The 25270-nt window shown below is 48.8% G+C and overlaps 5 non-coding genes across 5 annotated transcripts; all 5 read left to right on the top strand.

The window, feature by feature from the left end:
* The first annotated feature begins 12634 nt into the window (after window positions 1-12634).
* TRNAC-GCA (transfer RNA cysteine (anticodon GCA)) lies at window positions 12635-12706 on the top strand. Its single transcript has one exon. It is a non-coding gene; the product is annotated as a tRNA-Cys (tRNA).
* A 1038-nt stretch (window positions 12707-13744) lies between these two features.
* On the top strand, window positions 13745-13816 carry TRNAC-GCA (transfer RNA cysteine (anticodon GCA)). Its single transcript has one exon. It is a non-coding gene; the product is annotated as a tRNA-Cys (tRNA).
* A 3369-nt stretch (window positions 13817-17185) lies between these two features.
* Window positions 17186-17257, top strand: TRNAY-AUA (transfer RNA tyrosine (anticodon AUA)). The gene has a single exon. It is a non-coding gene; the product is annotated as a tRNA-Tyr (tRNA).
* A 4325-nt stretch (window positions 17258-21582) lies between these two features.
* On the top strand, window positions 21583-21654 carry TRNAC-GCA (transfer RNA cysteine (anticodon GCA)). Its single transcript has one exon. It is a non-coding gene; the product is annotated as a tRNA-Cys (tRNA).
* A 1076-nt stretch (window positions 21655-22730) lies between these two features.
* Window positions 22731-22802, top strand: TRNAC-GCA (transfer RNA cysteine (anticodon GCA)). Its single transcript has one exon. It is a non-coding gene; the product is annotated as a tRNA-Cys (tRNA).
* The last annotated feature ends 2468 nt before the right edge of the window (window positions 22803-25270 follow it).

Raw genomic sequence — 25270 nt, 5'->3', positions numbered from 1 at the left:
TCCCCTTTCCCATCCAGAGTCCTCGATACCAACACGATTCTCTCTTCCCACCGGCCGTCAGTTCCAGGGTGGTCTGAGACCGGCATCTCCGGAGGGGGGTCACTCAAGTCTGACGGTCTCTGGAGTGGAGCTGATGGGGATTTCACCTGAGTCCTGCGCCCCTGCACAAATTAATTAACGGAACACCAACTTCCGCATCTGTTCAGTGGGGGTAACAAGGTTCGCATTGTTCTGGGGCTTAAATAAGGCAAAAATACATAGCAAAGGCCCTGGCACCTACTTGGGTTTCAACAAAAGTTGAATAGGAGCTAAAATTTCATTCTGAGCTTCTAGCTAATGAGAGCTTAGTAAAAACAGAAGTTCACCTGAGTTGTGGGCCGGTGGTGTATTTTAAAAGAACAAATCGATGAAAAGGAAATTTCCCCAGCATGGCCGAAGTGGAAAATTATTTTCATGTGAGGAAATTCAAATCAAATCACATGGGCGACTACGCTTGGTCGTGATACTGGAGCGTCTGCTGCCTCCGATCTGGGGGGGAGGGTGACTCACCTCACAGGCACGTGCCAGTCTGCAGCGGGCAGCACCCTCCTTGCTGGGTACCTGGTACCCTTTCGCACTGGTAGTGCTTTCCCAGGGTGCCCTGAGTCTAATTAGAAAGCCAGACTTTGAAACTCCTAAATCACCAGCGGCCGCTGGCCACGTGGACTCGTGTCCCGGAAAGAGTAATCGCCACATGCTGAGCGCCTCTTGCTTTTGAAGACTTTGCACACCTCCTAACTCTGCGTTCTTCACCGTTTCCACGCATTTTCCAGGGGAAGAGCTTGTGGTTCGGAGAGATCCAACAGGTCCAAAGTCACGTCTGTCCCGCGAGAGCCAGGGTTGGGGTTCACGTCTCGTTGACTCCCAAGGCCCCGTGCTTGGCCACAGAGTTCTCTCCCTGGGATCTGAGTGGCTATTCACATAGGAAAGCCAGCAGTACCTCTTGAAAATTACTCCATTTGGTCCTCAGACTTTTAAATTTAAGACAAAAAATTAAGGGAAACAGAATCTATCAAGCAGGACATGCTCAGTGCCATATGCTTGTCAAAATTATGAAAGTAGTAAGAACATTTTTTTTTTAAATTAGAGGCAAAAAAGGCCCTGGCGTCCGGCTTGTGGTGTCACAGCTGGGGACACGGAGATGGAGAGGAGCAGGCTACTGCCACCACCTTGCCCACCCGCCTGCAGGGTCAGCGAGGGCAGCAGGGCAAGCGCCTGGCACCCCAGGGGAGGCTCACTGTCACCTCGCCCTCGTATTTATTAATCGGTGTGTGCACAGCATCGCGCTGGGCGCCCCAGAGAAACCCAAAAGGGTCAGGAAGCCCTCCACTGCCATGACCAAGCTGAGAACTGCTGGAGATTCCGTGGCCTAATTCTCTAGACTCGGCTTTTGGGGGTTAGGATAGCCAAGACCCTCCCGGGGACCTGCAGGCGGCTCTCTGTGCAGAAAGGGTCACCATCTTTTATCAGCCCCTCCCGTTACAGTTCTTGCTAGCCAGGTGTCTATGGGGACCTTTCCTGAGGTGACGTGGTAGCAGCTCCTCAGATTAAGGGATCAGGGCCCAGGCCTCTGGGTCTGGTTGTTGCCAGGGCAACAGTGAGTCAAGCCAAGGCCTCTCCAGCTTTCTGGAAAGTGTTTTGGCCGCTGCAGCCTCTCGCTACTTCCCAGGCATAGTGGGAACTTCTAGATTTAAATTTAAAAATCCATTCTGCATTTGCGGCTTCTAGCTGGGTTCCTTGAATTGATTATTTTGTTGTTGTTAAAGCATAACAGAATCTGACCCTTTTATTTCTATTTTCTACAAAAGGTAACTCCAAGCTAAAAGAATTTTTTAAAAAAATGAAGGCAGGAAGGAGAGTTAAACCAAGTAGTGCTGATTGGCCTTTCGTGAAAACTCCTAGGAAGCGGGCAGTCCCTGGCCTTGAGGTTACTAGAAATAATTGTCATCATCACCAAGGTTCACTAGGTCCCACCACGTCCCAGGCACTGTACTGAGTTAATGCTCACAGACAGTGTTTGATCTTGTGACAACCTGTGAAAGCATGTATGGATGAAGTTCAGAGAGATTAAGCAATTAGCCCAAGGTCGCCTGGCCAGAATTTAAACCTAAGCCTGGGCTGTTCACTGCTCTTATATATTGCCTCCCAGTTTCTTTGACATGGATCCTTCATTAAAAAAAGCAAACAAGCCCTGGCTGGTGTAGCTCAGGCAATTGAGTGCAAGCCTGCGAACCAAAGGGTCACCAGTTCAATTCCCAGTCAGGGTACATGGCTGGGTTGCAGACCAGGTCCCCAGCAGGGGATGCATGAGAGATAATCACACATCGATATTTCTCTTCCTCTTTCTCCTTCCCTCTACCCTTTCTAAAAATAAATAAATAAAATCTTTAAACACACACACACACACACACCTTGGTGCTTTTTTTTTAAAGGCGAAACAGTACTATTTCTGTCTGACGGGCAGCTCTGCCTGTCCCGTGGTCACTGTGTGTAAGCTCTGGGCCCCGCTGAAAGCAGACGGCTGGTTGGCCATCCAGCCCAGCAATGTTGGGACTGTGCCCCAGCTCTCCTGACCAGCAGAGAATGGATTGGCTGGCGCCAGCACCAAGCTAGCCCCCGTTTTGAATTGGGCCCCTCTCTTCCAGAGGGACTTTGGGAAAAGACGGCTAAGGGAAGGGTTTCCCTTTCTGTGTTTGTCTGTGATGCTGGGGTCTGAGGAGCCATTCAACAGCCAGGGAAGGAGCCGAGTGAAGGAGACTATAAGGAAAACGCGCCTGAACTCTGACCAAATAGCACTCAAACCCTGACTTGAAATCTTTCAGGCTTATACTGCCTGTTGGGGTTCCCACCATTCCTTCCTCCACTACCCCAGGGATGTACTCACTGCTTCTCTTTGTAGAATAATATCCAAGGTCTCTAACTCAGACCAGAAGACAGAAGCATCACTACTGTATACTAATGAGGATAATAGAAAGTTGAATTTTAATGACAAAATGGGCCAGTGGAAATTACCCTCACTAGTAATGTTGTTTTTTATTTTTTTTTATTTTATTTTTTAAAAGATTTTATTTATTTATCTTTAGAGGGGAAGGTAAGGAGAGAGGGAGAGAAATATCAATGTATGGTTGCCTCCTGTGCATCCCCTGCTGGGACCTGGCCTGCAACCCAGGCATGTGCCCTGACTGGGAATCGAACCTCGATCCTTTGGTTCACGGGCCCATGCTCAATTCACTGAGCTACACCAGCCAGGGCAGTAATGTTGTTTTTTAAATAATGAAGAGCAGGGTAACAAACTGCTTCCATTTAGAATCAGGATAGTCTAATACATGTATAACCTTTTAGAGGGGCATATTCAATCAGTTCTTTATTTTCAGGATGCACAAATACTGAAGTTATGCCCTCCAAGGACTGAAATTGATTGGATTTAAGCTAAATTCAATTAAGGAAATTAAACAGGTTATGAAATGGGACGTTAACCGCGCTCATAGTGAAGGAATGGTCCAAGAATCACAAGGTTCCTTGATCAAATTTTTGGCAGGTGAATTATTTATGCCAATTCTAAAATCTAAGATGAAATTTTTATGCCCGTATTATCCTCATTGCATTGACTTTCATCACGGGACATCAGCACATTACTTTTGCCCAAAGGTAAAGGCTGTAAGGTGGTTGGCACTGTTACCCTGAGCAGTTTAATAACAAATGTCCCACTAAAATTATTATCATTCCTTTTGCACGTTAACCCAGTGGTTTCCTTTCTTTATCTTGAAGTATCGCTGCCTCACCAAGCCAGAGTTTGTGATACATTTTGAAATAAGGTTAGAAAAAATTAAATCACATATGTTTCATAGTACCACTGAAAAAGCGAGTTAATACCCAAACCCGAGCACATCCATCTCCAGTATATTTTAATTCAAACAGTAGACACGTGAGAAGAAATAGACACATTTTCCTGCGCAAATCTCTCCCAGTTCTGCAGAATCTGGGGACAGCATAAACTGTACACAGACTTGCCTGGGTGTTCATTTTACCAAAAAAGACTAACTCAGGTAATACTTGCACAACAGGATTTCAGAATTAATTTAAAACACTTTCCCGCTAAAGGAAAAGGCCCGCTGTTGGTTTTTTTTTTCCCCCCTTACTGCAAAGGAATTTCAGAGTTCTAAACAATAAAACCTTCCCTTAGAATTAAATTTCCAAGGAGCCCCTAATTTCTTCAAGAGATGGTATCAAGCTTTGGCCATACATGTAACAGAAGAAATCGTTTTATTCCCCCCACCCCGCCCCCCGCCCCAGGATGCAGACTTTTAACCATCTCCACGCCTGTGAAATTCAGGGGATGATTAGACTTCATCCCCATTCCATAGAAACTCAGTCTCTACTAGTGTATTTTAGAATCTCTTTCCGATTCAGGACACAAAATCTTCATCAAGTTTACCATGATCGGCCAAATTTTCTGTGCTTCACATGTCAGGGTTTTTAAGCTTTTATTTTTAGCCTAGAATCTCTAGTTTAAATAAAACCCCTTTCAGAAGCTATGTGTGTAAGATAAGTGGAGCCAGAGGGGGCTGGAATTGGAAAGGGGGGCAGCTAAGCGCACCTGCCTGGCCATCCCAGCGCTGGGGGCTGCTTTGAGACGGTCTCGGAGGAGGAAGCCGCTTCAACCCCCCTGCCCTGGCCAAGTCCTGCCCACCCTTCTCTTTTGCTTTAACTTTCCCCAGTCTCAATCCAAACTGTATGTTTAATTTAAACTCAATGCTTTCATAGGACACAGGGTTTTTAAAGTATTTTTCTTCCTTTTAGGGTATACCTGCATTTCTACTCTCTATACCCTTTCCATCCGTGGGCAGATGGTCTCAGCAGACAGCGGGAGCCCTTACAACCTCACCCGTGAATCCAGCCAGCTGACACCCCCCGAGGATCCCTGGAAGGCTGGGGAACTAGCAGCACAGATGTCCAGAAAAGCCCTGTCAGAAATTACAAGGATCCCCAAAGTTATTTTTTACAGCAAAACGCCTACACTGTGAAGGCAAGGGAAGATTCAAGTAGCAAGTTACAGCCAGGCAGGACCCTGGGCCACACAACCCAACTGTGGGCAGCTTTGAGGGTCTCCCTCCCTGCTTTCCTGGGCGCCACGGGCACACCGGGTGGCATGCGTGCTTGATGTCCCCAAGGGCAGGCTTCTGTTTCTGAACTCGATCCTGGGTCTGGCCCTGCAAGGTACTCAATAAATGTTAAGTGAATGGGCAAAAGATTCACAGATAACAGTGCGGGAAGAAACACAGATAGAGCCCCAGATCTCTGCCCCATTGGGCTGCAGATGACCTTCTTCATTAAAGCTAATCCAAAAGCTTTAAAAGATATAATAAAAATGTATTTCATCATTTCTTCCAATATTTCAGCTCAAATACTCGGTACAGCCCCAGGGGCAGTACTGAGTCCTCTTACCAGTCTCAGGGTACCTGGAGTGATGACACAGGTCCTCCGGGCTGCTGGGCCCTTGAAGGAGGATCACCCAGGGCCCTGAGAAGGCGTCCAGGGGCGGGTGGGCGGGCGGCGGAGCTAGACTGCGGGGAGATGGAGTCGCTGGCAAGACCCTGGCATCCAGGGCACCCTCCTACCGGTGCTTGGCTGGCCGCAAGCTGTCACGTTGTGACTGGTCTGTTCGCACAGACCTTCTCTTGGTTTAAGTCGCCTTGCTCCCCTGAGCCTTCCTGCTCCCTACCGCAGCGGTGTGCGCGCATCACAACTCTGGGGCGTCGGGACCCCCGGGAGGCGACCACCCTAGTCCCAGGCCCCCAAACCTGGAGGTCCCCACGGAGACAGGCTTGTACTGCCGTCAGCCGCCCTCGCCGACCTCCTGGCTCCGTCTCTTCCTGCCCGAGACTCCATCTACCCCCTCAGTGTGGGGTCCGAGTGAGCACCTGTGAAATGGGGGCACACCGTGTCTGTCTCCCAGGGGCGCGGTGGGCGATGCTGCGGGACACGGGGGCTGGGATTAATAACCACTATAACATTTTTAATTAAAAAATATGTCTGTAGATTTAAATTTAAAAAAGTGTGTATGTGTTTTGTAGATTTAATTTTTAACCACTTGAATTTTTTAAATTCCTCGATCCGAGCTTCCCCTCGCCACCCCGCGGACCGGAGGAGCGCGCTCTACCAGCGCCTCTCACCCGGGGCCTCGGTCCGGGCGCCCGCGCCACGTGGGGCAGCCGGGCCGTGCTGCCCCCTGCCGGCCGGAGCCGGGAGGCCCGGAGGCCGGCGCCGCACCTGGCCGCCCGCGGCCGCTCTAGGAACGCAGGCCTCTCGGTGGTGGCGCGGGGTCGCCGTCGCGCGCCCAGGAAGGGGCCGTCCCAGAAACGCCCGGGTGGGCCGCGCGGTGGCCCGTCCTCGGGGGCAGTACCGGAACCGTGCTGCTTCGCCCCAGAGACCAGCCCTTCTTCCCGCGTTTTCCTGTTTCCTCCCGTGCCTCGCCCGGTGGGGCCCGCGCTTTGTGTGGATGCGGAGCTGGGAACCGGGCGGTGTGGACACAAAGGAGGGCCTTAGGGTTGTGCAGAGTGCGACAGAGCTGAAACGAGCCCCACCCGGAGGGCGCAAAGCAATGCTGGAGTCGCGGGCACCAAGAGGGGGGTGGGGCTGGAATTTACCCGAGAGTCAGGCTTTATAAAACCCTTTGCCAGGGAGCAGTTCATTTTAACAACTGTCCTCAAGCTCCGGTCCCTTAAGCCAAGGGCAGATGCACTTACCCCACGTGCAAGTGGATGGACTTTGAGAAGCGCCCCGGACCTCTTCTGGTCCTTGAAATATTTTCAGGTATTTGTCTAGTTACATCCAAGAGGTGGACTTGCACCTGCAAAGGATGCGACCTTTTTTAAAAAAGATTTTATTTATTTATCTTTAGAGGGGAAGGGAAGGAGAGAGGGAGAGAAATATCAATGTATGGTTCCCTCTCGTGAGTCCCCTGTTGGGAACTGGCTTGCAACCCAGGCATGTGCCCTGACAGGGAATCGAACTGCCATCATATGGTCTACAGGCCCGCACTCAATCCACTGAGCTACACCAGCCAGGGGGTGCTTTCTTTTTTCTTTTTTTTTAAGGCTTTTGATGTGTGTTGCCAAACCCGCCTCCAGAAGGTCCCTCAGTTCATTTTCGTTCTCTGGTGGGTACCTGCAGCCAGAGATGAGAATTGGGAAGGCAGTCTCTTGAGGGAGAGGCTTGGGGTGGCTGCTGAGACTTGGGGGTAAAATCCAGAACATCTTGAGGGCGCCCCAGGCCCTACCTGCCTCTCCAGCTCTATCTTGGGCTGAGTATTAGTTTAGTTTCCCTGGGGCTGCCATCACGAAGTACCACCAACTGGATGGTCTTACACAACAGAAATGTATCCGCTGGAAGTCCCGAATCCAGGAGCCGTCAGAATTGGTTCTCAGTAGAGGCTCTGAGGGAGAATTTGGTCTATGCCTCTCACCCGGCTTCTGGTGAAGGCCGGTACTCTTTGGTGTCTCTTGGCTTGGAGACACATCACTCCTGTGCCTGCCTCCATTGTTACCTGGCTTTTTCCTTGTGAGCCTCTATCTCTGTGTGTCATAAGCACAACAGTCACATTGTGTTAAGAGCCCACCTACTCCGGTGTGACTTTTTTTTAAAAATATAGTTTATTGATTATACCATTACAGTTGTTCTATTCCCCCCTTCATTCCCCTCCACCTGCACACTCCCTCCCCCACCCTTCTCCTCCCTTAGTTTATAACCACATGTCTCAACTTCTTTAGATTCTATATTTCTCCCACTATTCTCGCCCTCCCCCCTATCCATTTTCTACCTACCATCTATGCTATTTTCTGTGCTTTCTCCCCCCTTCTCCTCCCACCCCCCTGTTTCTAACCCTCCATGTGTTCTTCATTTCTATGGTTCCACTCCTGATCTAGCTGTCCTCTTGGTTTGCTTTTGTTTTAGGTGTGGTTGTTAATAACTGTGTGTTTGCTGTCCTTTCACTGTTAATATTTTTCATCTTCTTTTTCTTATATAAGTCCCTTTAGCATTTCATATAATAAGGGCTTGGTGATGATGAACTCCTTGAACTTGACCTTATCTGAGAAGCACTTTATCTGTCCTTCCATTCTAAATGAAAGTTTTGCTGGATAAAGCAATCTTGGCTGTAGGTCTTTGGATTTCATGACTTGGAATACTTCTTTCCAGCCCCTTCTTGCCTGTAAGGTCTCTTTTGAGAAATCCGCTGACAGTCTGATGGGTACTCCTTTGTAGGTGACTGTCCCCTTATCCCTTGCTGCTTCTAGGATTCTCTCCTTCATTTTAGTCTTGGCTAATGTAATTATGATGTGCCTTGGTGTGTTCCTTCTTGGGTCCAACTTCTTTGGCACTCTCTGAGCTTCCTGGATTTCCTGGAAGTCTATTTCCTTTGCCAGACTGGGGAAGTTCTCCTTTATTATTTGTTCAAATACATTTTCCACTCGTGGCTGTTTCTTTCCCCCTTCTGGTACCCCTATAATCCGGATGTTGGAACGTTTAAAGATGTCCTGGAGGTTCCTAAGCCTCTCCTCATTTTTTTGAATTCTTGTTTCTTTACTATTTTCTGGTTGGATGTTTCGTTCTTCCTTCTGGTCCACTCCCTTGATTTGAGTCCCATTTTCCTTTCCATCGCTATTGGTTTCCTGGACATCTCCCTTCATTTCAATTAGTTTAGCCTTCATATGTTCCTCTAATTTGTGACTAAGTTCCTCTAATTTGTGACTGTACTCTACCAATTCTGTGAGCATCCTGATAAATAGTGTTTTAAATTGGGCTTCTGAGAGGCTGGCAATCTGTTGGTCGCTTAGAGTTATTGGCTCTGGGACTTTGAGTTCTTGCACCATCTTTTGGGCTGTTCGTGCCTGTTAAGTAGCAGGAACGGAGCCCTAGATTTTCACCAGAGCAGGGCAACTCAGTCGCTGGGTTGTGACGTTGTATATGGGGGCGGGGTCAAAGAGGGACAATGGCTTCCCTCCGGTGCCCGCCGCCGCCCCGACCCCCACCAGCACCGCAGCCACCACCGTCACCAGGCCCATGCGCCCCGCTCCACTGCACACAAGTGTGCCACCGCTGTCAGCCCTCCACCACTGGGTTCGCCCCCTGGGGCCTGCGTGGTGCGTCTCACTGCACGCGAATGTGCGACCTTGGTCAGTCTGCCCCGCACCCGGACTAGGTCCAGGCTGCCTGCGCTCCTAGGTCTGTCCTTCCCGACCCTGCTCTGCTGCTGGCTCTGCCTCTCTTACCGTCCCCATTGAACGGTTCGTAGCTGTCGGACTTCCGTATAATTCGGTTTTCTGGTCTCTGGGTGTGTCTTAGTTCTCCAAAACTTTTGTTGTATCCAAACTTGGTTGTGGGAGAAGGCACAGTGTTTCCACCTATGCCTCCATCTTGGCAGAAGTCTCAATAATCTGGTGTGACTTCATCGTCTAATTCATTACAAATGCAATGGCCCTGTTTCCAAGTACAATCACATTCTGTGGATCCTGGGAGGACTTAAGTGGGAAAACACTATGTAACCCACAGGAGGTAGTGTCCCTGACTCCAGCATCCTGGTCTTCTCTCTACCGTGGTGGCTCAGGCTCCACCCACACTGCCTGGTCCTCCTGGGCTAACTAACTGTTTTTCCTCCTGGAAGGTGTAGAAATGTCACTTCTTCAACTTCAAGCTCCCCCAACTTCACAGGCTAGGGAGTTGGGGTATATATATATGTGTGTGTGTGTGTGTGTGTGTATACACATACATACATACATACTGTCTTTTTATTGTGTTTATTTATTTTAAAATATGTTTTATTGATTATGCTATTACCGTTGTCCATTTTCCCCTTTATTCCCCTCTGCCCTGCACATCTCCTCCCACCCATATTTTCTGCCTTTAGTTTATGTCCATGGGTCATATATATATATAAGTTCTTTGGCTTCTACATGTCCTATACTCTCCTTAACCTCACCCTGTCTATTTTCTACCTACTATTTATGCTACTTATTCTCTGTACCTTTTCCCCCTTTCTCCCCCTCCCACTTCCCCGCTGATAACCCTCCATGTGATCTCCATTTCTGTGATCCTGTTCCTGTTCTAGTTGTTTACTTAGTTTATTTTTCTTTTAGGTGTGGTTGTTAATAACTGTGAGTTGTCATTTTACTGTTCATATTTTTGTCTTTTTTTTGATAAGCCCCTTTAACATTTCATATAATAAGGGCTTGGTGATGATGAACCTTAAGTTGACCTTATCTGGGAAGCACTTTACTGCCCTTCCATTCTAAATGAAAGCTTTGATGGATAGAGCAATCTTGGCTCTAGGTCTTTGGATTTCATGACTTGGAATACTTCTTTCCAGCCCCTTCTTGCCTGTAAAGTCTCTTTTGAGAAATCCGCTGACAGTCTGATGGGAACTCCTTTGTAGGTGACTGTCCCCTTATCTCTTGCTGCTTCTAGGATTCTCTCCTCTTTATTTTAATCTTGGCTAATGTAATTGTGATGTGCCTTGGTGTATTCCTTCTTGGGTCCAACTTCTTTGGGACTCTCTGAGCTTCCCAGACATCCTGGAAGTCTATTTCTTTGCCAAACTGGAGAACTTCTCCTTCATTATTTTTTAAAATCAGTTTTTAATTTCTTGGTCTTCCTCTTCTCCTTCTGGCTCCCCTATGATTCAGATGTTGGGACACTGAAAGTTGTCCTGGAGGTTCCTAAGCCTCTCCTCATTATTGAATTCTTATTTCTTCATTCTGTTCTGATTGAATGTTTCTTTCTTCCTTCTGATCCACACCCTTAATCTGAGTCCCAGTTTCCTCCCCATCACTGTTGGTTCCCTGTACACTTTCATTTATTTCACTTTGCATAGCCTTCATTTTTTCCTCTAATTTGTGACCATACTCAACCAGTTCTGTGAGCATCCTGATTACCAGTGTTTTGAACTATGCAGCTGATAGGTTGGCTATCTCTTTGTCGCTTAGTTGTATTTTTTTCTGGAACTTTGATCTGTTCTTTCATTTAGATCTTTTTTTTTTTTTTGTCTCGGCCTGTCTGTTACATAGTGAGGGGAGGAGCCTTAGGTATTCACTCAGGTGGGGCAACCCAGGTCCCCACCTGTGTTGTGATGCTGTATGTTGGGGAGGTGTCCAAAAGAGAACAGGCTCTCCACTGGCTTTTGGTCACTTCCCCCACTACCCACAAGCAAATTGGGTCCTTCTGGTGCTGATTCCCGGCTGGGTGGGTTTGTTTACCTTCTAGGACCCTGTGGGTCTCTCCAACTAACTCTCCTGTGAGGCTAGGACTTTCTCCTGATGCCACAACTGCCACAGGTTTTTTCAGTCAGAGATTTGAGGCTTTATTTCCTGGCGCTGAAACTCTGGATTGCGCAGTCTGTCTCGCTCTCCAGTTGTTCCTCCCAGTTTATCCGCACGTGAATGTGGGACCTCCCAGTCCTCCATGCACTGCTTTGCTTCGAGTCCTCTCCACCCAGCTTCTGGACTCCGCCCTTCCTACCCATCTGGATGGATGTTTCTTCTTTAACTCCTTGGTGGTAGGACTTCCATACAGTTCGATTTTCTGTCAGTTCTGGTTGTTGTTTGTTTTCAAATTTGTTGTTGACCTCCTTTTGGTTGTCCGGGGAGGCACAGTGTGTCTACCTATGCCTCCATCTTGGCCAGAAGTCCTTTACTGGTTTTTCTAATTTTGAAAGTAATACATTGTATGCAATAAAATTGGAGACTGTAGAGGAGTAAAAAGAAGAAGGTTTAAGGAGTTGCCCATAATCGCCCTGTTTATGTGTAGCCCTGGTTTTTACACCACGGAGCAAACAGGCAGTGTGGGCGTCTCCGAGAGGAACTGCGCGCCCGCAGCCTGCAGCAGGGCCACCGAGCAGGTACCGTCTTTCGTTGAATCTGCACGTTTACTGTGGTGGGCCTGCAGGTCTACCTTCCAGGGGCTTGGTCCTTTGGGGGCTGTTTCAGTCCGGTGTTTTAGCAGGTGGCCTAATATCTCCTAGGACAAGTCCTCCAAAGCTGCGTTGTTATCATCACCGTTTTCTCGGCTTCTGTCATCTGTTTTGTTTGGGGGAGTAAATGCTCCACTTTTTGTGGACGAGGCCTGTCTTTCCTTCATATCTCAGGTCAGCAGTTTTAAAAAGGCACAACTTGAACTGGATAAAGGACCAAGGAGGCCTGGGCGGTAGGTGAGGAGAGTGGGTGGGGAGGGGGGCGTTGAGTCAGGAAGAGGAAAGACAGTGCGAATAAAAGAGAAGGAGGGCAAAAAGAAAGGACGGATGAACAAAAGACAAGTCGGTGAGATGGGCCAGGCCCTCAGACCCAGAGCTTGGTGTGGGGAGGGGCTACAGACCACCTGGGTTTTCTCATCTAGGTAACAGGAGGGTCCCTGGGCCCCTGCGGTCTCCTGCTGTGAGCTAAAGATTGTGACCAAAACATCAATTATGGGTTGGGGTTTCCCTGAGAAAGGCCGGTTTGGAATGACAGTGAGACGTGAAGCAGAAGACTCAGAGGCTGTGATGGTTTATAGGGTCTGGGTGTGGCTGTGTAAGTATGAAGGTGTGAGTGAGGAAGTATGTATACCTGGGAGTATAGCTCAGGGGTAGAGCATTTGACTGCAGATCAAGAGGTCCCCGGTTCAAATCCGGGTGCCCCCTGCGTATCACTTTTGCCTGTGGCCCACCCTGTCCTGCTGCACTTCGCGTGCTCTCCCCTCCTGCCTCAGTGCCCTCTGTTGAGAGGTGTCTTCACACTCTTACTTCATCCTCACAGGAAGCCTTCAAGATAGGAGTTTTCATCAGTGGTCCCCACCTCACAAAAGAGGAAACCAAGGCAGTTCTAAGATAAATGACTGCTGGGGTGTGACGTGCGGCATGGCGACTCTGGTTAGCGGCACTGTGGTACGTGTTGGAAAGTTGCTGAGAGAGTAGATCGTCCAAGTTCTCATGGGTGTTAGCTAGACTGAAGTGATTGCTTTTTACTTCATATTTTTTTCAGTTTTATTGCTATATAATTGACATGTAACACTGTAGACATGTGGGTATACAACATAATGATTTCATATATGTATATATTGCAAAATAATGGCCACAGTAATAACAGTCTGAATTTTTCTCTGTGTGCTAGTTTGTACGTTTTAAATTCTGTGCCATGTTAAGGCATTGTCATATAAAAGCCAATGGATTTGCAAATTTAGATCAGCCCAGTTCAAGGGCTCTGACCCCCAGAAGCCTTTGTCGGATGCTTGCCAGGCTCTGGCTTCAGTCCCCCTGTCTGCTTTTCTGGGCAACCCCATTATGAAAGTGGGGAGAGGGACTGCTGGTTGTCACAGGTCGGGGAGAAGCGCTGGTCCAGAGGCAGCAGATCCCTGACGCCCATCCTCAAGGGCAGCTGAGTCAAAGCAGAATGAAGTGGAGGCCATTGACTTCTTGATTCTGTCGCTTGCTCTTTGTGATGGGGGGCAAGTTGCTTCAGTCCCCTGTGTCACCGTCATCCATGATGAGGATGGTGACGGTGGTGGTTGTCCAGGTAGTACTATCACAAACCATTTTTAAATGCATTTATATGAAGCTCTGAGAATAGTTTGCCTCACTTGTTTTAAGTGCTTCATAAATGTTAGGTGTCATAGTTGTTATAGGTGTCTTGGGTATGGCTCCCCCATGGAGAAGTCCTGAGGAGGCCCATTCAGCCCAGCAGGGGGTATAGCTCAGGGGTAGAGCATTTGACTGCAGATCAAGAGGTCCCCAGTTCAAATCTGGGTGCCCCCTATTATTATCCCAATTTCCCTTTACTCTGCTGGGCTTCCTGGTGACGTGTGCTTTATGCTTCCATTTGTGTTTGTATGTAGAGTCAGGGAGAGCCCGTGCTTTAATGACTCACATGTACAAATCATCTGGCTCAGTTGGTGGAAGACTCACCGCAGACACCGACAGGTTGCAGGTTCGATTCCCAGTCAGTGCACATACCTGGGTTGCAAGGTCAATCACTGGTCGGGGTACATACAGAGGCAAACAATCAGTGCTTCTCTCTCCCCCACCCTCCCGCCCACACTTTCTGTCTAAGAACAATAAAAACATACCCTTGGTGAAGATCTTTTTAAAAAGAAAAACAAAAGAAAGCATGAACACGGGTTTTCTGCAGGAGAGGCTTGTAAGATGAGTGAGAGGGAGAATTTTTACTGGATATATATTTTTCATTTCATATATTTATTTGTTTATTTATTTAATTATTATGTTTTTTTGGTTTTAGATTTGCAGACAGTTGAGAGGAAGGTGCAGAGATTTCCCATAGACCCCGCCCCCCCCCCATACACAACCTCCGCATCCTCAGCGTCCCTCCCCACAGTGGCACATGTTCCAGTGGGTCAGGCACTGACGTGTCATTGTCACCCAAGTCCGTAGTCGACGTTAGGGTTCGCTCTTGGAGGTGTGGGTTCTGTGGGTTTGGACACGGGTATGACGACATGTAGTCATCAGTGTGGTGTCGCACTGATCATTGTTTCACTGCCCTGCAAGTCCTCTGGGCTCTGCCCGGTCATCTCCCCAAAACCCCAACTCCTGGCGACCGCTGATCTGCTGTCTTCATAGCTTTGCCTTTTCCAGAATGTCATGCAATATGTAACCCTCTTTAGATTGGTGTTTCTCACAAAATAATACACAGTGAGGTTTCCTCCTGTCTCTTCGTGGCTCATCAGCGCGCTCCTTCACAGTATTCTGGGAGGCCCCGCTGTCTGCATGTTCCCCAGTCCATCTGCTCGTTCCCCTGCTGAGGGGCAGTTGCTTCCCACTGCACGGTTTTTGTGCCTTTTGAGCCTTGTGCCATGTGAATTCTGTGATTTCAGTGTTTCCTTTTACAAATGCAATGGAAAATTTAAAAGTAATCAAGTTACATGAGACATCGCCCACATCACATGAGGCGAGGGGTGATGGGTGCTGAGGTTCACTCCTCACCCGGGTCTGCTCGGGCCACGTGGAGGCGAGCAGTTCCCCAGGGCTCCATCCCCCCGGGGCTGAGCCCAGGACCTTCAGCCAGGCCAGCGTGATATCAGAAGGTCCTGCACTCACAATGTGACGGAGACAACATGGAGAACCAATGCCCGCCCACCCACAGCTGCGGGTCCCTGAAAACCCCTTCAGAACTCAGCTGCAACCTGGGGCAAGTTGTGGGGTTTCACGGGGATTGGGACATTAAATTTCTGCCACTTAGCAGAATGGGACACGAATCAGAGGTCATGCTGGTTTGTAGAAAAATTAAGTTCCATACCTTCTACCACTCCATTGGTGGGTGAAGATTTGTACACACGAAGCAGGTCACCGAGCCAAGATACCAGGTGGAGGAGAAGGGATGCGCGTGTTCAGGACTCAGAGTGACAGTACTCAGTGACCTGCAGGGAGTGAGGACGCTGAGGTCCCCAGCTTGGTGCATGTGGATGTTCGAGGCTCTGGAAAACAGACAGTGCTTTGGAATGGGAATAGCTCATATAAATTTTCTGGGCCTGAGAAAATACCCTCCAGAGGATTCAATTCCATTTGCTCCAGCTGCAGCCTCACCAAGCAACCCTCTGATAGCTCATTTGGTTTCCCAGGTAACCTGGAGGGCATTCTGGCTTAAGCATTGCCTTGGAGAGTCTGGTAGGGAGGTCTCTCGAGCCAGGTCAGACCAGGGTCAGGGTCAGGGGCTGTGAGTCCAGGAGCCACGCTCCACACCTTTATGGTTGTGCCAGTTCCGAATTTTTGGACACTTTTCTGAAGCAGATTGTTAACACTCCAGTGAGGGGCTGCGTGAACGTTGTAACATTGTAGGACCATGGAGACGGGGAGGGGGGTGAAACAGTGCAGAGGCGAGCACAGGAGACCCACCAGCACTGAGTTACCGCTGAGAACTGCTGCCCTGAGCCACCATTCCAGGGGTGGCCTGGAGCCTGGTATGTTCACTTTTAGGAATCACGCCTAGGGAAATAATGAGACTGGGCAAAGATATGTGATCATGTTCATCGAGGTCTTTAGAATCCTGGGGCGGGGATCGTCTGCCTGCCAGCACTCTAAACTCTTTTTCTTTTTAAAGAAAGGCCGACTGCCACATGCTTGGCCTCGTGGCATCTTAGAAGTTTGACAAACCTACTCTCTCCTACAAGTGGCCTCGAGGATGCGTATGGAGGTTCTAGCTCCTCAGATGCCCTTGGCCAAAGAACTGTCCTCCTCGATCGGGGTAGGCCAATAGCACTTCAGAATAGTCTCAGTTAAAGAGCAGAAATCTTACCCAATACTACCACGTAACGGAGAGAGCCCCAAGCAGTTGCAGACCTGGCTCAGGGATGGAGGACCTGTAAGTGCAAACCAAAGGACTCTTTGAGATTTGGAGCAAGTGGGCGTGGTGCCCAGGCCTCTAGCGACGCTGACATCTCGGTGGATCCCTGCCCCACTGCTCTTCCTCCAAAGAGTCGGGCTGCAGCCCTTTCAGCCAGGTGCCTCCCTGCGCTAAGCCAACTGCTGGGAGCTGCTCAGAGGTCCCAGACCTTGGTCCCTGGGAAGGGAAACCAAAACAGAGAGTAGAAGGTGGAGAAAAGGTCCCAGACCTTGGTCCCTGGGAAGGGAAACCAAAACAGAGAGTAGAAGGTGGAGAAAAATGAAGGAAGGGAGGGAGGGAGGGTGGGAGGGAGGAGGGAGAGAAAGGAGGAAGGAAACATCTATTTTTTAAATATTTATTTATTTCTAGAGAGAGGATAAGGGAGGGAGAAAGAGAGGGAGAGAAACATCAATGTGTGGTTGCCTCTCACGCACCCCCTACTGGGGACCTGGCCTACAACCCAGGCATGTGCCCAGACTGAGAATTGAACCCGTGACCTTTTGGTTTGCAGGCTGTCAATCAAGCCACTGAGCCACACCAGCCAGGGCAGAAACATCTTAGATACTAAGAGAATAGGTAGAATTCCTCCTGTACCAATCATAATCATCATAATAAGTCTACACAGTAAGTGCACAGACCCTGGGAAAAGGGAGCAGCTTCTGACAGGTGGGTGGAGGTGGGTGCCCAGAGCAGCAGCTCACGCAGATCCCCGGGGAGACACGTGATGGTAAGAGCAGAGCTTAGGAAAGACTGCAGTTATGAACGTATCTTTACTAAGAAAAGATAATGCTGGGGGTGTAGCTCAGGGGTAGGGCATTTGACTATAGATCAAGAGGTCCCCAGTTCAAATCCAGGTGCCCCCTATGTGATTCGACTTTCACTCCAGTGGAAGTGTAGCTCCTTGCTATCCCACAGGCCCAGTCTGGGGGGATGTACATTTCCAACATGTGTTAGAGACCTAAGTGTCTCTCCTGTGACCCTCCTCATGCCTTTCATTTTTACCTCCTCGGCCATACTCATTTCCTGGAGGGGCAGAGGAAGTCTGTCCTAGGCTTCCTCTGTGTTTCTCTGGTGTGTAATGATCACCATCCTGATTTTATTTGTTTATGCCAAGCTTCCTTCAAAAAAAAAAAAAGGATCTGAGGCAGCTTGCAATAAAAGATGCAATAAAAGCCCAGCTGATGGAGCAGGTATACAAAGGCAGGGGCTGATGTATATGAGGCGGTGCAAGTCATAGAGATGGAAAGAATCATGGGAGCCAGCGGCTGGAAGTGGGAGGGGGCAGAGTCGTCGATCAATCCGGATAGTTTCTGTTGGGGAAGATGACACATTTCTAGAGATGGACAGTGGCGATGGTCGCACACCGTGATGAATTAGTTGATACCACTGAACTGCACTCTGAGAACCACTATGTGTGTCTTACCACTGTTCTAAACATCGAAGGAAAAAGGAAAAGCCAGGTCTGAATGTTTAGGAGAGGAAGTAAGTACATATTCTCAAGCCCAGGTTGGAAAAGCTACTTACAGCTGAATACAAAGCTTATCACTGAGCTTCCTGGCGTTTGAACGGAAGTGAGAACAGAGTAACTCATCTGCTCAGTAGCATGTTTTATTAGCTCTGAAAAAGAGCAGGCACTTACACCACAGGTGTTTGTGAGGCTCCACGGGAGAGTTGGTAGTGACTGCCAGGTCGGCGGGCACAGTCACGCTGGTCCACCAGTTCCGGTACATAGTCCCCTACAGTGGCACCACCTACTGACCCTAGTAATTAGCCACACTGGATCCCTTTTACAAATGACAGAATAGTAGACTGGGTGGCTTATAATGGCAGAAAGTTATATCTCACAGTCTGGAGTTTGGAGAGTGCACGATCAAGGTACGGGCACATTCTATGTCCCGTGAGGACCCGTTTCCTGGTCGTGGACAGGCTGTCTTCCTGCTGTGTCCTCACGCGCCTGAAGAGACGAGACCTCTTTTGGGGCCTGTTTCGCAAGGGCACTGATCCCATTCTGGAGGGTTCTACCCTAATCGCCTCCCAGATTACCCACCTGGACATGTTAATGTGGGGGTGCCACAAACACCCCGTTTGTAATACATGTCGGTATGACCCAGGAAAGGATTTTTTAACATGCCCCCAAATCACAAATCATAAAATGATAAATTTGATATCTAAATTTAAATTTTCATAAGACAAGAAATTCCTTAAACAAGAGACTTTGAATTTTGCAACCATGTAAGATGGAGAATGGATTCGTACCAGAATAAAAGGCAGATGAAAGGGTTGTGGAGGTCATCGCAAACACTGTGGACGCACTTCACATTCCTGAACTGTCTGCTTAAAAATGGCTTAGATGGTAGATCCTGTATGTTTTTTACTTCAATTTAAAAATTTTTTAAATTTTATATTTATTTTAATTGTTCAAGTACAGTTCTCTGTCTTTTACTCCCATCCCAGCCCACCCCTTAAAATTATTTTTTTAATTTCTATATAGAAAAATATAGCCCAGCAAAAGAATAGAAAAGAAAATAGGTTAAATAATTCACAGAAGAGGTTTTTTATGCCAAATAAAACTGTGAAAAGATGCTCAATTTTGCTAGAAATGAGGGAAATGAAAATTAATTAAAACAATAGAGGCACCATTTTTACTCCCCTCGCAAAACTTAGGGTACATTGAGATTTTACTAGCTCAAGAGTTGGTGGGGGAAATGGTGTTTTCATCTGCTCACAATGGGAGTACAATCAGTACACTCACTATGGGGGAAATTTTGGCAATAAAAATAATAAAGTAAAATTACAACAATTACGTGACACTGTAATAGTAACATTAAAAGTGTGCCTACAATCCAGGAATTTCATTTCAGGGATGAAACTGAGGCAGAAGAGCATCAGGAGGCATGTACAAATCTGTTCATTGCAGCATCATTTGCAAAACAACGGGAAACATTTCTGGTACGTCCATTCATAGTGCAATAGATAAATAAGACTTTTGCACTCCTATAATGTACCCAAGTAAAGCAGTTAAAGGTAGTTTCAACTGAGAGCCCAGGATGAAACAGGTACAGGCCCCAAGGCAGGAGTGCAACAGAGCCCTGGGCACATCCCAAAGCCCCGTCTGGTGATCAGATTGCTCACCCACCCCCAGGTGTACAAGCGCCAGGTGGCTGGGCATCAGGAGACACACATTTCTGGCCAGACTGTGTTGTGAGGGCCACTCCTCAGTAGAGGAAGAATTGGGGTGTTCTCCCCCAACATTGAGCCCAGGGGAGGAGCTTCGTGGGGTCCACTAGAGGCCTGGGTCCTGAGTCCTGGGGCTGGGATCCGCGGTGAGGTGTGCCCAGCCCTGCGGATGGAGAGAGGCCAGAACATTCTCTGGAATCAGCAGGTGTCACCCGAGTGGGTGGGAACGAAAGGCACACGAGGGTTTCCTGGGCCACACAGGAGAGAGGCGTCCTGGAGCAATTGCAAACTCCCTGCAAGAGGACAGGGCCCTGGACCCTAACAGAGGGAGTTGGGACACAGATCCCGGAAAGCCAGGAGAAGAATGCACGACCAGGCCGTGGAGCTGGTTGGGCGTCCCAGCAGAGGCCTCGATGCCCCGAGGCAGTGCCCCAGGAGCGACTCCAGACATCCCCCAGCCTGGAGAAAACGCGGCTGTCTCACCCAGGACTCACCCAGTGAGAGGTCTCCTAGTCTCCTCTCCTCTCCTCCTTCCCCTCCTTCTCCCCACCCAAACGCTAGCAATAGATGCCAGGTGGGGACAGGGAGACGAAGGACCACCTGCCAACCCTCCCACTTCTCAGGGAGGACAGAAGTCAAAGTCAGTTTCAGAGCACTGGTTATTGGCGGGGACCAGACACTGATGACAGAGTTCAGACTGCCACCCTGGGGTTTTCTGTTACCTAAGAATGGTCATTAATGTCACCTGGGGCAGAGAAGAGTTTCACCGAGAAAAGTTGAAAGGGACAGCATGAGACGCAAACATGAGGTTGCTCTTCTTAGGACTTTGTGAGGATTCGGAAAAAACGAATTGCTCACATCTAGCAGGCAGAAGGTGACATGGCCCAGCCACTCCAGAAAACAGGGTGACAAATTCTTACCAAACCAAATGTACTCTCACCACACGTGATGGTTGGCTTTATGTGTTGCCTTGCCTGAGCCACGTGGTGCTCAGATTTTTGGTCCCACACTGCTCCGGGTGTGTGTGGGTGAGGGTCTTTGTGAATGAGATTAAGTGTGAGGAGGCCCCTGTGCCAAGGACACAGCCTCCTGCCTGCAGCCAGTGAGGAGGAGCCCTCCCTCCAGCAGCATGTGAGCGCCTGTTCGGAACCCAGACTGGCCCCCCAGCCCCAGGCCAACCCTCAGGTGAGCAGCCCCGCTGACAGCGCACCTGCCAGCTCCTGAGAGACCCTGAGCCAGAGCCACCCAGCAAAGCCACCCCCAGATTCCGAACCTCTGAGCCTGCAAGATAGAATGAAGATTTGTCATCCGAAGTTGCTAGGTTTTCGTTTAGTTTGTATCTAAGACAGAGTCCTTCTGCCATCAGTCCTGACGCACCTGCCCTAGAACATCCCAAGCCTCTGGACCACGTGGGGGAAGCACGAGGGAGACAGGGACTTGGTGGTGAGAGAAATCCCAAGAAACAGTCTAGAAAGTGAATGTCGTCGTGGATTGGAGGGGATGGCTAAAGAACATACAGGAAGCAGACGTGAGCAGTGAGGGCGGGACACACAGGACAGAAAGCTGAAATCAGAGCTGAAGTTCAAATGCCTTAGAGATCTGAGTCTGTACCCCCTAGAGATACTCCCCAAGCTTGTAGGATTCGGAGGGGAGGTGGAGGGGCTTGTCTTGGCCCCACACTGTGGACAACTTGAAAGTGGCCTCAACTGATAAACAGGCGAAGAACAGTCTAGTCCTTGCTCATGAATGAGCAACTCGCATCTGGGCTTCATCTTCTGCCTGATACACCAAGCAAATACACCAGGGTTCCATTTGCTGCCCCAGATGGAACCCTCAGTGACCTTTCAACTGGTGCTCAGAAGAGATGGCGCCTTTCTGGAAAAAGAATAATTATGGCCTAAGAGTTACAAGTACAGTTGGGCAGGACTAGCAACTCTGCTGAGTCAGAATCAACAGCCTGTGTGTGAGTGGAGGTGTAAAGTGTATTAATTACACATCATAGTTAATAAGAGGGGGTATAGCTCAGGGGTAGAGCATTTGACTGCAGATCAAGAGGTCCCCGGTTCAAATCCGGGTGCCCCCTCAGAGAGTTCCTTTTTCCTCCTAGAGCAGAACTGACAAAGTTCATTCTATGGAGAAGGTACTCTAGTCCCCCTTTATAGCCATCTCTTCTGAGATGGCACTGGGCACAGCAGTGAAGGCCAAAGATAAGACCAGATCCATCTCAAATGCCTCCTTCCAGGGTCTGTTTCCTGGGACCCCAATGGGACCAACTTCAGTATCATCCATGGTCCAGTCCAGAGACAAAACCTGAGCAAGGATGTGATGTAAACTATCACTAACCAGCATGTCCTATAGCTTCTGCAACAAAGTGCCACAGTGTGGGCGACATAAACAACAGGAATGTAGTGTCTCACAGTCCTGGATGCCAGCGTCTGAAATCGAGGTGTCAGGCGGGCCGTGCTCTCTCCTAAGGCGCTAGAGGAGGGCCCTTCCTGGCTTCCCTCCAGCTTCCCGTGTTTGTTGGTGACCCCTGGCCTTCCTCCGCTTCCAGATGCATCACTGATGCTCTGTCTCTGCCTTCAGCCTGTGAGTCTCTTCTCTTCTTATGACACCCATCACGTTGGAGTAAAGACCCATACTATTTCATGTTAACAAATCCCACTACCTTAGATAGAGACAGGAACAGAGAGAGAGAGAGAGAGAGAGAGAGAGATCAATTTGTTCTTGAACTAGCAATGCATTCATTGGTTGATTCTTGCCTATGACCTGACCAGAGACTAAACATGAAATCTTGGTACAACCTTGGCATATTGAGAGTCCCATCTCTGAGGGGCTCCAGGCTGGGTCCGGCCACAGGGACTTGGAGTCTGTTCTCAGGTGCTCAGCACAAACCCACTACACAGACATGACTCTTGGATCTTCGAGCTGTTGGGGGCCGCTCCCCAGGTTACTGCCCCCCTTCCAGGGCCTGACAGTGGAGAGACTGTGGAACTGTGGGAGTAGGGAACCTGTGGCTTCTTCCAAAGTGGGGGGATGAGTTAGCAGTAAAGCAGGTCTGGTGACTCAGCCAAGCCACACGGAAGGGGCATCTGGGGCAGAAGCTCTGGGTGTGGCTGTACAAGCAAAGGGTGCTCATCAGGCCCCACTGGCATGGCAGGGGGTATAGCTCAGGGGTAGAGCATTTGACTGCAGATCAAGAGGTCCCCAGTTCAAATCTGGGTGCCCCCTCGCATTTTAGTCTCTAAGGATCTCAATGAAGTTTCAGTTTTCTCTCCTCTTGCTGAATCTGGTCTCTGAGTCCTCCTGCAAAGGGTGAAGAAGCAGGGGGACTGGTCCCACCCAGAGCAGGGCTGCTCTGCTCAGGTGATGTGTTTGTCCGAGTCCTCTCATCTTCCCACTGTCCCTTCCCCTGGTCCCCTGCTCTCCAGTGTGAATGTGATCTCCTGGCTGAGGCTGCAGACCTGGCCTTCACTGTATCCAGAGAGAAATCTGAGATCCCCTGTAAAGGAACAAGAGTTGGACTGCTGGTCGGCTTCTCAGCAGTTGCCCAGGAAGCCAGAGATGGCGCAATGCCGCACCGCGTATGTTGAGAAGAAACAAGAGTCAGCTCTGAATTCTATTCCCAGCTAAACTGTTCTTTAGGGACAGACAAAGCTGAGTGCTCACCACCAACAGACTCTCATTAAAAAGAATTTCAAGAATATACTTTCGAGAAAAGAAAAATGATCCCAGATGGGAGGGCTGAGTTACAAGAAGGAAAGTGGAACAAGGAAATTGTAAGGTACATAAGTGAATCTAAAATCCCTGATCATACGACACGGTATCAATGTCTCATTTACAAGGTTTTTTAAAAGGAAGGACTGGCCACCTGCTCCTCTAGTGTTCAGCCAGCACCACTGGCCTGCCAGCATGAGCAGCCTCTCAGAGCTGGCGCCCTGCTACGGAGGCTGTGGTGACGCCCCCCCCCCGGGCCCCTGCCTGCTCACGCACCCCAGCTTGGGTGCCAGAGAGTGTCCTTGCCGAGCACCACAGAGACCCTCAGAGGAAGCCCTCTGCCCAGCCCGCATCAGCTCCATGGGCACCGGCGGTGATGGCCACGGTCCGGGAAGGCCCCAGTGTGGTCTGTACCTCGAGCGTGATGGTAGAACACACCCACTCAGCCAAGGCTGACCCGCTACCCTTTCTACACCCTCAAGGAGACTTCAGTTTCCACATCAGCAGGAGCAGCGGCCATGCCAGCGACTTGGAGGAGGAGGCCCACAGGGAGATCCAGCCATGGTTCCAGAGCAGTGAGCCCGTGAACCTGGCAGAGAAGGCCACTGCAGCGGCCTGCACCTGCCTGAGCTTAGGCTGCCTGGAGCAGCCCCCCCTCATCCAACTGGACCAGCTGCCTCCGTCCGCAGGAATCTGGGCCACCTGTCTGCTCTGCTCTGCTCGTCTGGCCCAGGTCACCTTGTAGCTGTCTCCAAAAACGCATAGCTTAACCTCCTCTCCCCCAGAGGGGAGGCACTGAAACTCATCATGCTGTGAAAAAAAAGGTAGAACTAAAATGCTGGTTAACAATAACGTAAGGAACAGGATCGTATGAGTTCAGTGTAATTTGAGTGGACAATAAAGAGATTTATTAACTTAGACTTTAAAATTTTACATGCAGAAATATCTAGGGTATATTTATTTTATTTTTATCTATCCATCTCTCTCTCTCTCTCTCTCTCTCTCTCTCTCTATATATATATATATATATATATATATATATATATTTTAGAGGTGGGGGAAGTGGGGGAGAAAGAGAGGGAGAGAAATACCAATGTGAGAAAGAAACTTTGGTTTGGTGCCCTGATCAGGAATCGAACCGGCGGCCTTTCGCTTTGCAGGATGACACCCAACCCGCTGAACCAGACCACTTAGGGCCAGGGTATCATTTTGGAGGCTGAGGTTCTGCCAAGTTAAAGTCAGTAAAGGGATGCACAGTTTATGGTAGTCATCTTGCCAAACACTCGTTATTTGTAGTAATTTGTTGCTTCTTTTAGATTTCTCACGTACCCGATCGTATCATCTAAAAATTCAAACATTTTGTATCTCTATCCATTCTTTATACATTTAATTTCCTCTTCTCATTTTATTGTACCCATCAGGACTCCAGTATAATGCTGAATGAAGGCATTGACAGTAGATACGGTCTCATTTTGATTTCACAAGAAAAGCTTTCAACATTTCACCAGTAAGTCCATGTGGTGGACTTCACTTTTGTAGATGGTCTTTACCAAATTAAGGCATTTTCCTTCTGGTTTGCTAAAATAAAACTATCACGGATGAATGCAGAATTTTATCAAGCCCCTCCTTTTTTAAGCTGTTGAAATAATCATACGCTCTTTCTCCTTTAGTCCAATATTAAATGGTGAATTACATATATTACTTTTTATAAAACAAAACACGCTTTGCATTCTAGATGTCAATCCAACTCAGTCGTGGAGTCCTATCATTTTTATTCAGGGTGGGGCTAAAGTAGGTTTTCCATTATGCGTACTCAAAACAGAGTTTATTCTTTCTTTAAATTTCTTTATTTATTGGTTTTAGAGAATAGAAGGGAGACAGAAAGAGACAGAGAAACATGGATTTGTTGTTCCACTGGGTTATGTGTCCACTGGTTGATTCTCGTACATGCCCTGAACTGGGGATCGAACCCGCAACCTTGG

This window comes from Sturnira hondurensis, unplaced genomic scaffold (assembly GCF_014824575.4).
Source record: "Sturnira hondurensis isolate 20B ecotype Veracruz unplaced genomic scaffold, ASM1482457v3 Scaffold0022464, whole genome shotgun sequence".
NCBI lineage: Eukaryota > Metazoa > Chordata > Mammalia > Chiroptera > Phyllostomidae > Sturnira > Sturnira hondurensis.
Note: the sequence above shows the minus strand (reverse complement) of the source record. Positions and strands in the feature narration are given on the sequence as shown.